Below are 13,588 nucleotides of genomic sequence, written 5' to 3' on the forward strand. Positions count from 1 at the left end.
CGCTTATACTTTCGAACCCGACCCATTTGGTCGCTCTTTAGGATTCGACCAAACACTTTAGGTGACCATAGTTGTATAGGGAATAACCTTCCGAGGTTATACCTTATGGTCACGTCGTTTAAGTAGTTGTATGATAAGTAGTTCTTATGCCTTAGGAAAATTACCAAAATACCCTTTTTGCGCCAAAATTCATTTAAAGCCTATGTAACATAATTTTTGACATATAAACTGATTTGGCAACAATATTAAACATGTTAAGGCATATTTTACTTGTCATAAGACTAGTTAGGCGTTCCGAACGCGTTTTGCACGAACGACGCGTTAAAGTAGCATAAGCTACCTAAACGGGTCGTAACGGGTCAAAAGCACTTAGGATAAGTTTAGTTTTAGTATGTAGGCTTTGTCAAACTGTATTACATAAGTTCCCACACTTATTTGGTTTACAAACCCTCGTACTACCCGATCCTCCGATAGGTCCATTTATTAATGTAGATACCTATATTAGGTGCCGTTTGAATCCGTGATCTTCTAGCTTGCTTGGTGGATATCTAAAGTCTATTGAGCAATCTCAAGTGAGTACATAGTACCCTCTTTTACTATTTTTCAAACATTTTGGGGTGAAACACATGTGCCTACTTGTTACTTTCGTGCTTTCCTGTTTTCACATCGTGTGCTTGCTATGTTCTTTAGTACACTTATAGTACATGATTTCATTACATTGTTTCTGCTTTGTATGTTAACTTAGCATACTTAGTACATTGTTTTCATATAACATGTTTACATTTGGTATAACATTTGGTTTGCATAAACGGGACTTATATTCATTCATTAACATTAGCTACGCCGCTCGGTAGTAAGTAATGGTACCATAGGACTTGACAAATCCCATTCCTGACATCCTAGGTTTATTTGGATGAAAGGAATGACTGAACCCGAAAACATTTCTTTTGATAACCTTTACTTAGGGTTATCCGTCTGTCTCAAGGCTTGAATGTATGCGTTAACTTACCACATAAATGCTTGTATCATTAAAACATGCTTTTACTTTGCAAAACATAACTTTTTGATATACTCAAAATACTTTGTTTTGTACATTTATACATTTGGTTTAAGTGAACACATTTTACTTAACATACATAACATTTGTTACACATACATGACTACATTTTGGACTTTTAAACATATGACAATGGTTTAGGCAAGAACATTTGATGGTTGGTATAAACATGGACTTTATAAATTGGTGGTTTGTATAAGTGACTTAAGTAACGATATGTGTGTAGTATGATACAAGTATGGTGGATACGCCGCTGGTACTTCCTATATATAAGTGCTTGTATTATATTACATGTCGTAGCGTTACTTAAATCATTTAGTTTGGACTTATACATTTTAAGCAAATAACATATTTTTTCACAAGACTTTGTTTTATAAAAAACTTGTTTATACAATTTATTTTTACTTGGTTATTAATTTAACCTTACATTACTCTTTATTTATACATATCATTTTTATCGCTTTTCAAACGATTTACAAAACAAAACATTTTACAAGGTTCATGACAATCTTTTATTAAACACTTTTCTTAAACCTAAGTCATGAATCCTATTTTTACAAAACCTATGTTACTCACAGGCATTTTTATGCTGACGTACCTATTTTCACATGTGTTTTCAGGAGCTGTTGCTTAGGATGATGATCGTGACACGCTAGGGTTGACTTGGGCCTTAGTGACATAAAATGAAGATAGACTTAGTTTAATTATGAACTCTTGTTTCTTTTATTTTACGACAACATAACTCTTTGGTTCTTGTTTTGAGATAATGAAATTCCACCTTTGGTTATGAATAAAATATTATTTTAATTACCTTGGTTGTGGAACAATAATTCTGTTACAACACTCCCCGACGTTTCCGCCACGATTTGATGTTTTACGTGGTCGGGGTGTGACAATGGTCCCATTTAAACAAACCAAATGTCATACCCAAAATGTAAGCATGTGATGAAAATGTACTATGCATGATGAACATACATAGCATGTGATGTAAAACAAATGTACTAAGTATGATGAACATACATAGCATGAAAAGGTAGTGTAAAACAATGCACTAGGTATGCACTAAATGGACATACATAGCGTGAAATGTCATGTAAAACGATGTACTAAGTATGCACACAATGGACATACATAGCAAAAACATAATGAAAACATGTACTAATAATGTACTAATGAACATAGCAAGTATATGATGTGAAAACAAGAAAGCACGAAAGTAACAAGTAGGCACATGTGTTTCACCCCAAAATGTTTGAAAATCAGAAAAAGAGGGGTACTATGTACTCACTTGAGATTGCTCAATAGACTTTAGATATCCACCAAGCAAAGCTAGAAGATCACGGATTCAAACGTCACCTAATATAGGTATCTACATTAACAAACGGACCTATCGGAGGATCAGGTAGTACGAGGGTTTGTAAACCAAATAAGTGTGGGAACTTATGTAATATGGTTTGACAAAGCCTACATACCAAAACGAAACTTATCCTAAGTGCTTTTGACCCGTTAAGGTAACTTACCACATAAATGCTTGTATCATTAAAACATGCTTTTACTTTGAAAAACATAACTTTTTGATATACTCAAAATACTTTGTTTTATACATTTATACATTTGGTTTAAGTGAACACATTTTACTTAACATACATAACATTTGTTACACATACATGACTACATTTTGGACTTTTAAACATATGACAATGGTTTAGGCAAGAACATTTGATGGTTGGTTTAAACATGGACTTTATAAATTGGTGGTTTGTATAAGTGACTTAAGTAACGATATGTGTGTAGTATGATACAAGTATGGTGGATACGCTGCTGGTACTTCCTATATATAAGTGCTTGTATTATATTACATGTCATAGCGTTACTTAAATCATTTAGTTTGGACTTATACATTTTAAGCAAATAACATATTTTTTCACAAGACTTTGTTTTATAAAAGCAACTTGTTTATACAACTTATTTTTACTTGGTTATTAATTTAACCTTACATTACTCTTTATTTATACATATCATTTTTATCGCTTTTCAAACGATTTACAAAACAAAACATTTTACAAGGTTCATGATAATCTTTTATTAAACACTTTTCTTAAACCTAAGTCATGAATCCTATTTTTACAAAACCTATGTTACTCACAGGCATTTTTATGCTGACGTACCTATTTTCACATGTGTTTTCAGGAGCTGTTGCTTAGGATGATGATCGTGACACGCTAGGGTTGACTTGGGCCTTAGTGACATAAAATGAAGATAGACTTAATTTAATTATGAACTCTTGTTTCTTTTATTTTATGACAACATAACTCTTTGGTTCTTGTTTTGAGACAATGAAATTCCACCTTTGGTTATGAATAAAATATTATTTTAATTACCTTGGTTGTGGAACAATAATTCTGTTACAACACTCCCCGACGTTTCCACCACGATTTGATGTTTTACGTGGTCGGGGTGTGACAATGGTCCCATTTAAACAAACCAAATGTCATACCCAAAATGTAAGCATGTGATGAAAATGTACTAAGCATGATGAACATACATAGCATGTGATGTAAAACAAATGTACTAAGTATGATGAACATACATAGCATGAAAAGGTAGTGTAAAACAATGCACTAGGTATGCACTAAATGGACATACATAGCATGAAATGTCATGTAAAACGATGTACTAAGTATGCACACAATGGACATACATAGCAAAAACATAATGAAAACATGTACTAATAATGTACTAATGAACATAGCAAGTATATGATGTGAAAACAAGAAAGCACGAAAGTAACAAGTGGGCACATGTGTTTCACCCCAAAATGTTTGAAAATCAGAAAAAGAGGGGTACTATGTACTCACTTGAGATTGCTCAATAGACTTTAGATATCCACCAAGCAAAGCTAGAAGATCACGGATTCAAACGTCACCTAATATAGGTATCTACATTAACAAACGGACCTATCGGAGGATCGGGTAGTACGAAGGTTTTTAAACCAAATAAGTGTGGGAACTTATGTAATATGGTTTGACAAAGCCTACATACTAAAACGAAACTTATCCTAAGTGCTTTTGACCCGTTAAGGTAGCTTATGCTACGTTAACGCGTCATTCATGTAAAACGCGTTCGGAATGCCTAACTAGCCCTATGACAAGCAAGATATGCCTTAACATGTTTAATCTTGTTGGTTAAATCAGTTTAGATGTCAAAAATTTCATTACATAGGCTTAAAATGAATTTTAGTGCAAAAAGGGTATTTTGGTAATTTACCTAAGGCACATATGTTACCTATCATACAACTACTTAAACGATGTGACCATAAGGTATAACCTCGGAAGGTTATTCCCTATACAACTATGGTCACCTAATATGTTTGGTCGGATCCTAAAGATCGACCAAATGGGTCGGGTTCGAAAGCATAAGCGATTGTTTAGATCGCTTACCCTTACGACCCTAGACAAGCATAAAACTAAAAGCGACGAGCTAAACATGCTAGAACATGTTTAGAAAAGTTAGAAAACAGGTTTGGTATTAAAACAAACGGTTTTAATACCCTAGAGTAGTTTGGTTACAAAATACGCGAGAAAACGCATTTTGGCCGAAACTACGACTCGTCACTGAGCCTAGATAACGTGGTAATCAGTAGGTATAGGCACTAGGGACTATAACCATCGTGATTACGCTCACGTTATGAAGTTCAAACGAACTTCGCGTTGACCATAAACTGGTCAATGCAGAAAGTCAAACACAGTTTGACTTTAACGCTAAAACAAACGAAAAGCACGAAAGAATACTTACAGAAGGTCCCCGCAAGATTGATATTCCAAGTATTTCTTAGGTATGAAGTGTTTTACACTTCAACTTAGAGAATATCTCGAATTCAAGTGGGTATTGCACAAGAGAATGAAGGGTATTTATAGACTTGGTAGAGCCGTTAGGATCGTTCCTCGTAATCCGAGATTCAATCCTAGCCTTACACATCGAGCCCATAGATGTGTATTTATATGCTCAATTAAAGGCTCAAAACTCACTTTTTGTGGGAATGGGTTTTTAATGTGATCAAGTATATATAATCAAATTTTAACTAGATTTGTCATGCCGTTTCATAATTTTCTTATGTTGGTTCTTTTTATCACGACGCTATCGGTTGTAAATTCGTGAAAATATAACCTTTTTAGAACTTGTTATTCCCAATTTAAACCAAGACAAGTAAAAAAATGAAAAGTTTTTGAAAAAAAAATTGGGTGTTTAGCGGTTCCAATAGAGTTTTGTGTAAGGCTTGTAATTAGGACTTGCAAAATTCAAGGTTTTAGCATCCCCCCCCACACTTAAATTACACATTGTCCTCAATGTGTCACAAAAATAAGTTTTTAGGTTAATTGAATGTGTAAAAAGGTGTGTTAAAACAAAAATTTATGTTATTGGGCATCTGGACACGGGCCGTGCTGACCGGGCACAACCTCGTGTTCAGATTGCCAGTAACAGAAAGTAACAGAAGGCTGGGCACGGGGGCGTGTTTAGTGAACACGCCCCGTGTCTAGTTACCTGAACTGGGCGTTTTTCTGCAGACCCTTGAGCACGGGGCGTGTTGGCTGAGCACGGCCCGTGCTAAACTTGCTGTAATGAAGAAAAAAATGTCGGGAGGCTTTGTTTTTGTGCATGGGGTGTTGGTTCAAGTCTCCCTTAGTATCCTTCACCTCTCTGAGTGTGTTTTATTCCTGAAAATTAAAACTAAACTAGAAAGCATAAAAGTTAATCTAAACTAAAACTAAGGATAGTTCCGCGGAATGCTTCTGTGGTGCGCCACGTTTATAAGGGTCCTTGGCTAGACCCAAAGTCAGTCATATATTACCCAAGTGGGATGTTTTGCATCCCATGTTGCATCGTCAGAGAGCATAATCCAAACTCGATTCTATGACTTTCATGCAATTGACCGGGTCGTCGTCTTCTACTCTCTTACCAACCCCAAACTTAATCTCCTTGTCCCCAACCCTCAATGTTAGTGTCCCACCATTCATATCTACCACGGCGTGGGCCGTAGCTAGGAATGGCCTCCCTAAGATGAGTGGTATTTCGGTATCTTCCTCCATATCTAGTATGACAAAGCCGACCGGGAAGACAAAGTCTCCGACTTTAACCAATAGATTTTCAGCGACACCTTGTGGCTATTTTATGGACCTATCGACGAGTTGTATGCTCATTTTTGTAGGGCTTGTTTTCTCTAGTCCGAGTCGGTCGAACATTGATGCGGGCATGAGGTTGATACTAGCCCCGAGGCGGCTAGTGCATTGCGAATGGGTGATTCCCCAATTGAACAAGGGATGGTGAAGCTTCCGGGATCGATCTTCTTTTGCGGGAGTTTGTTGAGTAGCAAGGCGGAGCATTGTTCGCTTAAATTAACTAATTGCAATGATTCGATTTTCCTTTTGTGAGTGAGGAGGTCCCTCGTATAATTTGAATATTTAGGCATTTGAGTTAGGACTTCGACAAATGGAATATTAACATGCAATTGTTTTAGTAAATTTATGAATTTTGTGAACTGCTCATCGGTCTTTTGGCGAAGTAACCGACCGGGGTATGGTACCGGAGGATTCTTGGTAGGCTCTTGATTTGGTGGAGGAGCCGTCTCTTGTTGGGGTGTCGGCGAAGTTGCGGTTTGGCAAGATCGGCTCTTTTTAGTTGGAGGAACCGGAGCCACCTCGGGACCTACGGTACGGTTTCTCAATGTGATGAGATGCACTTGCGCCTTTGGGTTGGTTTCGGTATTGCTGGGTAACGCGCCTTGTGGTCTCTCGGAGAAATTTTGAGCTAGTTGATTTAGTTGTTTTTCAATGTTTTGAAACTAGCTTGTTGATTTCTAAAGTTCGATTCCAGTTGTTGAAATCGATCCGAGTTTTTCTTTTCGGTATCGGAGTTGAGGCGAGAGACGGTATCCTCAAGCCTCTCTCGTCCCCCTTATTGTTGTTGAGAGAAATTTTGTGACCCGTTCCTTGGTTGTTGAAAGTTTGTCCATTGGTTTAGATTTTGTTGGTTACTACTATTGCCGGGTTCTCTCCAACCAAGGTTAGGGTGGTTACGCCATCCTTGGTTATAGGTACCCGTTGGAGGACCCGACGGCCTAGGTCTATTATCAATGTAGTTTACCATTTCTGTTTGATTATCCATTTCTTTCATACAACTCCAATTTTCATGTGGCCCACCACACCCTTCACAAGCCATAACCGAGGCCGTTTTTGCCATTTCTAACTTTTTGATTTTTGAAGAAAGGGCCTTAATTTGGGCTTGCAAGGAGGTGCTTTCGTCAACCTTATGGGCGCCCGGGGCAATATATTTTGTGCCTCGGGGAGTGTGCCACTGAAAATTGGTTTGAGCAATTTTCTCAATTTGATTATAAATTTCATTTGGGCGACGATTACCTAAAAGTCGCTCAGAGCTAGAGTCAAGTGTTTGTCTTGTGTATGGCAGCAACCCATTATAGAAAGTGGATACTTGTTGCCATACCGCAAGATCATGATGAGGACACTTTCTTAGTAGCTCCTTGAACCTTTCCCAAGTTTCATATAAGGATTCTCTGTCCTCTTGTGAATATGTATTAATTTCAGTAATTAATTTAGCCGTTTTAGCAGGAGGGAAATACTTATATAAAAACTTTTGGGCTAGTTTATCCCAGGTGTTTACCGAACCAACTGGGAAGGTATTAAGCCAAGCCTTAGCTCGGTCTTTTAGTGAAAATGGAAACATTCGGAGGCGGATGGCGTCATTTGATGCTCCATTGATCCGAAAAGTATCACATATTTCCAAGAAGTTAGTAATATGTAAATGCGGATCTTCGTCCGCAAGTCCGTGGAAGGTTGCGGAGTTTTGGAGCATTTGTATCAAATGCGGTCGAAGTTCGAAGTTGTTGGCCTCGACATTTGGTGCATTGATAGCGGTGCCAAGATTATCTATGATGGGCCGTAGGTAATCCATGAGGGTACGTTGATCCGCCATTGGAAGTAGGTCCCCCGAAACTTTCTCTTGGTTTTTAGCTTTAAGTCTTTTTCTTAGAAAGCATTCGGGTTCGTCTAGAGGTTCTTTTATGTCTCTACTGGAACTGGAGCTCATACACTGTGTAGAAAGTTCAGGTGCGGCGCCTGGGTTCCAAGTCCTGCAATAAAAACAAAAAGAACGTTGGTCAGAAGTTTCACCACGGCCCCGTGCTCAGATGAACACTGCCTGTGGTCAGAGTTTACAATGATTGTTTTCCGGATCCCTGTTACTAGAGAGCTTGACACGGCCCCGTGCTGCACCAACACGGCCCCGTGCTCAGCTATCTGTAACTCGGAAAATAAAAACTGTCAGTAACAATGCTGGGCACGACCCGTGTCCGACCAGGCACGGCCCCGTGCTGCAGTCTGCAGAAGCTGAAAATTTAAAAAAAAATCCTGAAAAAAATAGAAAAATAAGAAAAACGATTTGGCCGTTAATTCCTAACTTTCTTAAAAATCCTTATGTTCCCGGCAACGGCGCCACAAACTTGATGCGTGTCGAGTGTGATATATTTTTATGTATATTTTTAGCCCTTTTTAACACTTTAGTCAAGTTTTAAATTTATAAAACACGATATTCTACTAACACTAAACGCACATATGTGCAAGTGCACTCATCGTGAGCGTAGTATAGTGTTGGTAAGATACCGAGTTCGTCCAAGGACACAAGAGCTTTTAATACCGGTTTATCCTCAACGTCTAATCAAATCAAAATTTTGGAAAAAGGTTTTAAACATGAAAATAAAAACTAAAAATGTTGAAAATAAAAACAGATAGACAAGATGAAGCACTTGGATCCAACTCGCCTTTAGTGTAACCTTTGATGTTTTTCGCACTTTTGCACTTTTTAAGAGATTATCTTAGTTATAATAGTAGGGCCCTCTTTTGAAGGTGACGTTACCCTCAACCCAGTAGTTTGAGTCAGCAAGGATACAATCCTAAAGGGTTGGATTATTGAAAGATAATAAATTAAGTTATTAATGCGTAATATGGTATGCCCCTCTTTCGAAGGTGACGTTACCCTCGGCTAAGTTGTTTGAGTCAGCAGGGATACAATCCCAAGTAGCCGGGTTAATGTATTAATAGTAGTTTACATATGAGGGGATCAAGCTATTCGCACCCCCGCCATCCAATACCAGTGGGTATTGAAGGAGGTCCTAGTAAGCTTGACCCAGGTCCTTGCAGGATCTATACACTGAACAAGGCAAGAACCTTACCAAACCATACCCTTAACCCCCGACCAGGTAGCCAACATATCTCTATATAGACCGTAGAGATATGAATGGTGTAAATCTTTTATTTTATATAGACAGTAAAATAATGCCAAGACACCACGGACAAATGATAAGGAAGTTTCACCTTCAACATAAGAAACTAGTTATTAAAGTCATTAATACAAAACCAAACAAAAATGTGCGAAAAGATTAAAAAACAAAAGTATTACACTAAATGCTTGTCTTCACCAAGTGATGTAAGAGACTTAGGCAAACATGGCCTTTGATTGTCAAGAACTCTTACTATCAATCTTGGATCCAGAGACCACTACACACACTTTATGATGGATGATGGATGATGGTGATGGATGTAGGTGTTGTGATGGTGGTGGAGTGTGGGTGAAGTGGGAGAGAGGTGGTTTGCCAAGAGATGCCTTTGAAGTGAACGAAGCACCTCTATTTATAGCCTGCAAAGAAGCCCGGACACGGTCCCGTGTCCATTGGGCACGGCCCCGTGTCCATCTGCTTTCTCTTTCTTCATTAATTGCAGTTTGTCTGCATTAGTTGACCACGCCCCCGTGTCCGCTGGGCACGGCCCCGTGTGCAGAAGCGTATCTGTACTATCAAGATTTGCTTGGATTCTGCGAATCTTAGCGTTGGCCACGGCCGTGTTGAGCTGGGCACGCCCCCGTGTTGGGAAATAGAATCTTCTACAACTTTGTCTTATCTACAGACACTTGGGCACGTCCCCGTGTCCACTGGGCACAGGGCGTGTTTAGCCTTCTGATCTCTTGTTTTTGCTTGGGAAGATGTCGTCGAGGGGTCGGGCATGCCACGTTTATTCTTCTTCTTGTATTTATGTTAGATTTAGTTATATTTTTGCTTCCTTTGTTCATTTGCGCTCATTTAATCCTGAAAATACAAAAGGAAGACAAAAGCACACTTTTTCCAACATTAGTACTAAATGAGGTTAGTTTTATGCCTCATTTGATGTAATTTATATGCTGCATTTTACACACATCACCATTACATAGTTGTTTCAAAAGAACACACAAGAGTTAAGTGTATCGGTTACAAACCATTAACATGAAAAGTAAAGTGTTATAGCTTCATACATCAAAATATAAGGTCTAAAGTGTTAAGGCTTTAACCACTATATCACCACAAAGAGGCAGTATATAACGGGCAAACCCTTCAAATGGTGGCATGGAGTCTTGATAATTGCTTTCTTGTCTGAAATATTTGCATGGTCCACTAATTCCCTGAAATACATGTTAAGTTGAAAACATCAACAAAAGTTGGCAAGTTCATGCAGTTTAGTTGTATAAGATGTATCTTTTAAAATGTGAGTTGTATAAAATGTATCTGTAAATGTGAGTTTTATAAGATGAAAGCCAGTATGTAAAGATGTAGTATGTAAAGTGTCAATGAAATCGTTGATCATTAATGTTTCGCGAGTAAATTAATATGTGTGACGAAATAGGAAGCAATCCAAACCTAGACAATTTTGTGTCGACTACTATCGACTGGGACACAAACGCACTCTTCTGTATGGGTCCACGACCAAGAGTGGGGCTCGCCAAAACCCATTAGATCTAACCCCTTGTACCTAGGTCCAAACTGGATTAATGGTGCTTAGTTGTATAACCCTATTCGCACATGATCTAAGGTGTTTCATTCCATGACTTAACATACACTTGAACATGTATTTTCCCGATAGTTGTAAAGTTGTAAAACATTTAAATGAATAGGGGACATGAACTCACAGAATTGTGTTCCGTAAACTATATATAACTGTAACCTCACTGGCTGTTGTCTTGAATTGTATGACGACCTACAAAGGTCCTAGATTTCTTAGACACTTCGGTCTTTGTAATGACTCGTGTACAAGTCTTTTATCTTGAATTTGTGTTAAGACTTGTATATTCATTGAGCTGTGTCTTAGATGTATTAACTGATAGCTGTTTAGTGTATATATTTCGCCAAATATATATTCTTGTATCTCGTGAGTTGTATCGTAGTTTTATAAATGTGTGTTCACCAAGTGTTAGGTGATGTGAATGTGTTTATCGTTGTACGTATAGGAAAACGTATGTCCGCGTTTTTCATTATGTGATCTTGCATCCTTAGAATATATAATTATATATTCTAAGATATATTTCATATGTATATATGTTATACTTGGTAAAAGGTATAGAAAATATCTTAAAAATAATCTATTTTTAAGACTAGTTCTCAAAATATAATTTTAGTCTTTCACTAAAATAATATGTTTTAGATGTTAAGAAATGTATATGTATGTTTATATATTTCCAAAAACAATACCTTTTTAATATAAACCATAGTAATATATTTTGTATATTGTAGAAAATATATGGTTACTTATTCGTTTTAGAAAACGTAGTTTGCCAAGTCGCTGATATATTGTGTATTATAGTCCGTAATACTTATATAGTTCGTTTATTTGTCCGCAAGTCCGATTAGTCCATAAGTTGTGTTCGAATGCTCGGATCGTCCGTAACTTGTTTTTAAGGTGTATTTATATGTAGTCTTGTAAGACTTTAGTTGTAATGTGTCTTGTGTTTATTTGTACCATTGTATTCAAGTTTCTAGTTTTCATACTTATAACTTAATACAATCAAATAACACATAGCACATAAGTTGTTAAGATAACTGTGACAACCCGAACTTTTGAGGTTAGTATCTTTTAGTCTCGCAGTCCTGTTTTCTTCCCATCTTTCCTCAGTTACGTTCTTTTAGGATTAAACTTGTTAAACGCTTTGTTTTGTTATAAATTTGTTAACTATAAACAAAATGGTTGTTTGTTTAGGCCACCGATATTAGGCCGCGTCTTGACACACACACTTAATCTATCATTGGGTCGCGTTTGTTGCAAACCCCTTCGGCCCATACGCACCGGATATCCTAGGCTGAATTACATGAGTCCAGTCTATAACCGAAGCACACAAACTGAACACCTTATACACTGGATTATGATTGGGCTTGGTAAAGCCCAAGTGCATGATTGTTTGGGGGCCGACTATGGGTTCTAGTATTCTGCGGATGCTAGTTTATATAGATAGGAGATCACGTAACATAACAACACACATATACAAACCCTAGACTCTCCTTGGACGCATAACGGCAGTAGCAGCCCCCCCCCCTTTCGAAACACTAGTTCACCGGTTAGTATATTTATGGTTGCTTGCAATCCTTGTTTATTTTGTGATTATAGTTGCAGTAATGCCATGATATATGTGTTATGTAACGCTGAGGAATATGTAACTATGAGTTTTGCTAGTTGTTCTTGATCATGTGTGGATCGTTATGGTCTATTGTGCTAACCGAGGAATTAACTTGATTTGGATGTTAATGAATGGTGATGGCTAGATGAATTAGAATTCATGTCAAGATTGATTATGTGTGATAATAATAAACACCTTATTATTCTTTTTGGTAGATCAAATCAAGAAATACTATGAATATGGATTGTGTTCTGTTAGTTTTTTTTGATGCTCAGAATGATCTAGACATAGGAACGAATTAGGATTTCTTGCAATATTTAGATGGTAAATTTGAGTCAACATGATATAGTAATATGTAATTGATATGTGATTCGTAATTAATGGTGATGTAATAGTAGCAGATCGGTCCAATAGCCTTGCATGTTAGAGTTGGATAAAGAGGATAACCTTGTATAAATTGGCGGCCCATGTGTGTATGTTTGTAGTCTTTCTAAGCAAACCATGTGCATATCTTAATGATGTTGGGTCCACTAACAAAATTGATAACATGAAACTGTTAATATGCATAGATCGATTATGAGGAGTTGTTATTTAATTAATGTGCTTATGATTAAGAGATTTATTGTCAAGATGCTTTATCTGATTTTACGTATGTGAACTACCAAATTGTTTAAGACTCATGTTTATCAATAAGTGTAATGGGTGGTGATTATATGAGGGTTAAGGGACTTTTTCATAAGCTGTGAAGTATCTGACTGATGCACAAAGCCATGTATATGATAAGGGTGTAACAAAATAATCATGGGCTGGGTCTAACCGATTACCAATCATGTTAATAATTGGATTTAGGTAAGGGATGACCTGTTTGTGTATTTTTGGAATAAAAACCAATTCTGTGAACAAAAGATCCACCGGTTGGGCCACATTCACTCTAACTCATATTGGGCTTGCTTTGTTTGGGCCTGGGTGTAGCCCGTCACACACAAACCTGTTTTGGGCCGCTGTGCACTATTACGAGAACTGCAATGAGCTGTTAAGTGATATTGG

General features: G+C 37.4%; 1 non-coding gene across 1 annotated transcript; it reads left to right on the forward strand.

Annotated features, from left to right (window-relative positions):
* Positions 1-7,559: 7,559 nt before the first annotated feature.
* Positions 7,560-7,666, forward strand: LOC118492034. Its single transcript, XR_004892475.1, has one exon. It is a non-coding gene; the product is annotated as a small nucleolar RNA R71 (small nucleolar RNA).
* The last annotated feature ends 5,922 nt before the right edge of the window (positions 7,667-13,588 follow it).

This window comes from Helianthus annuus, chromosome 4 (genome assembly GCF_002127325.2).
Source record: "Helianthus annuus cultivar XRQ/B chromosome 4, HanXRQr2.0-SUNRISE, whole genome shotgun sequence".
NCBI lineage: Eukaryota > Viridiplantae > Streptophyta > Magnoliopsida > Asterales > Asteraceae > Helianthus > Helianthus annuus.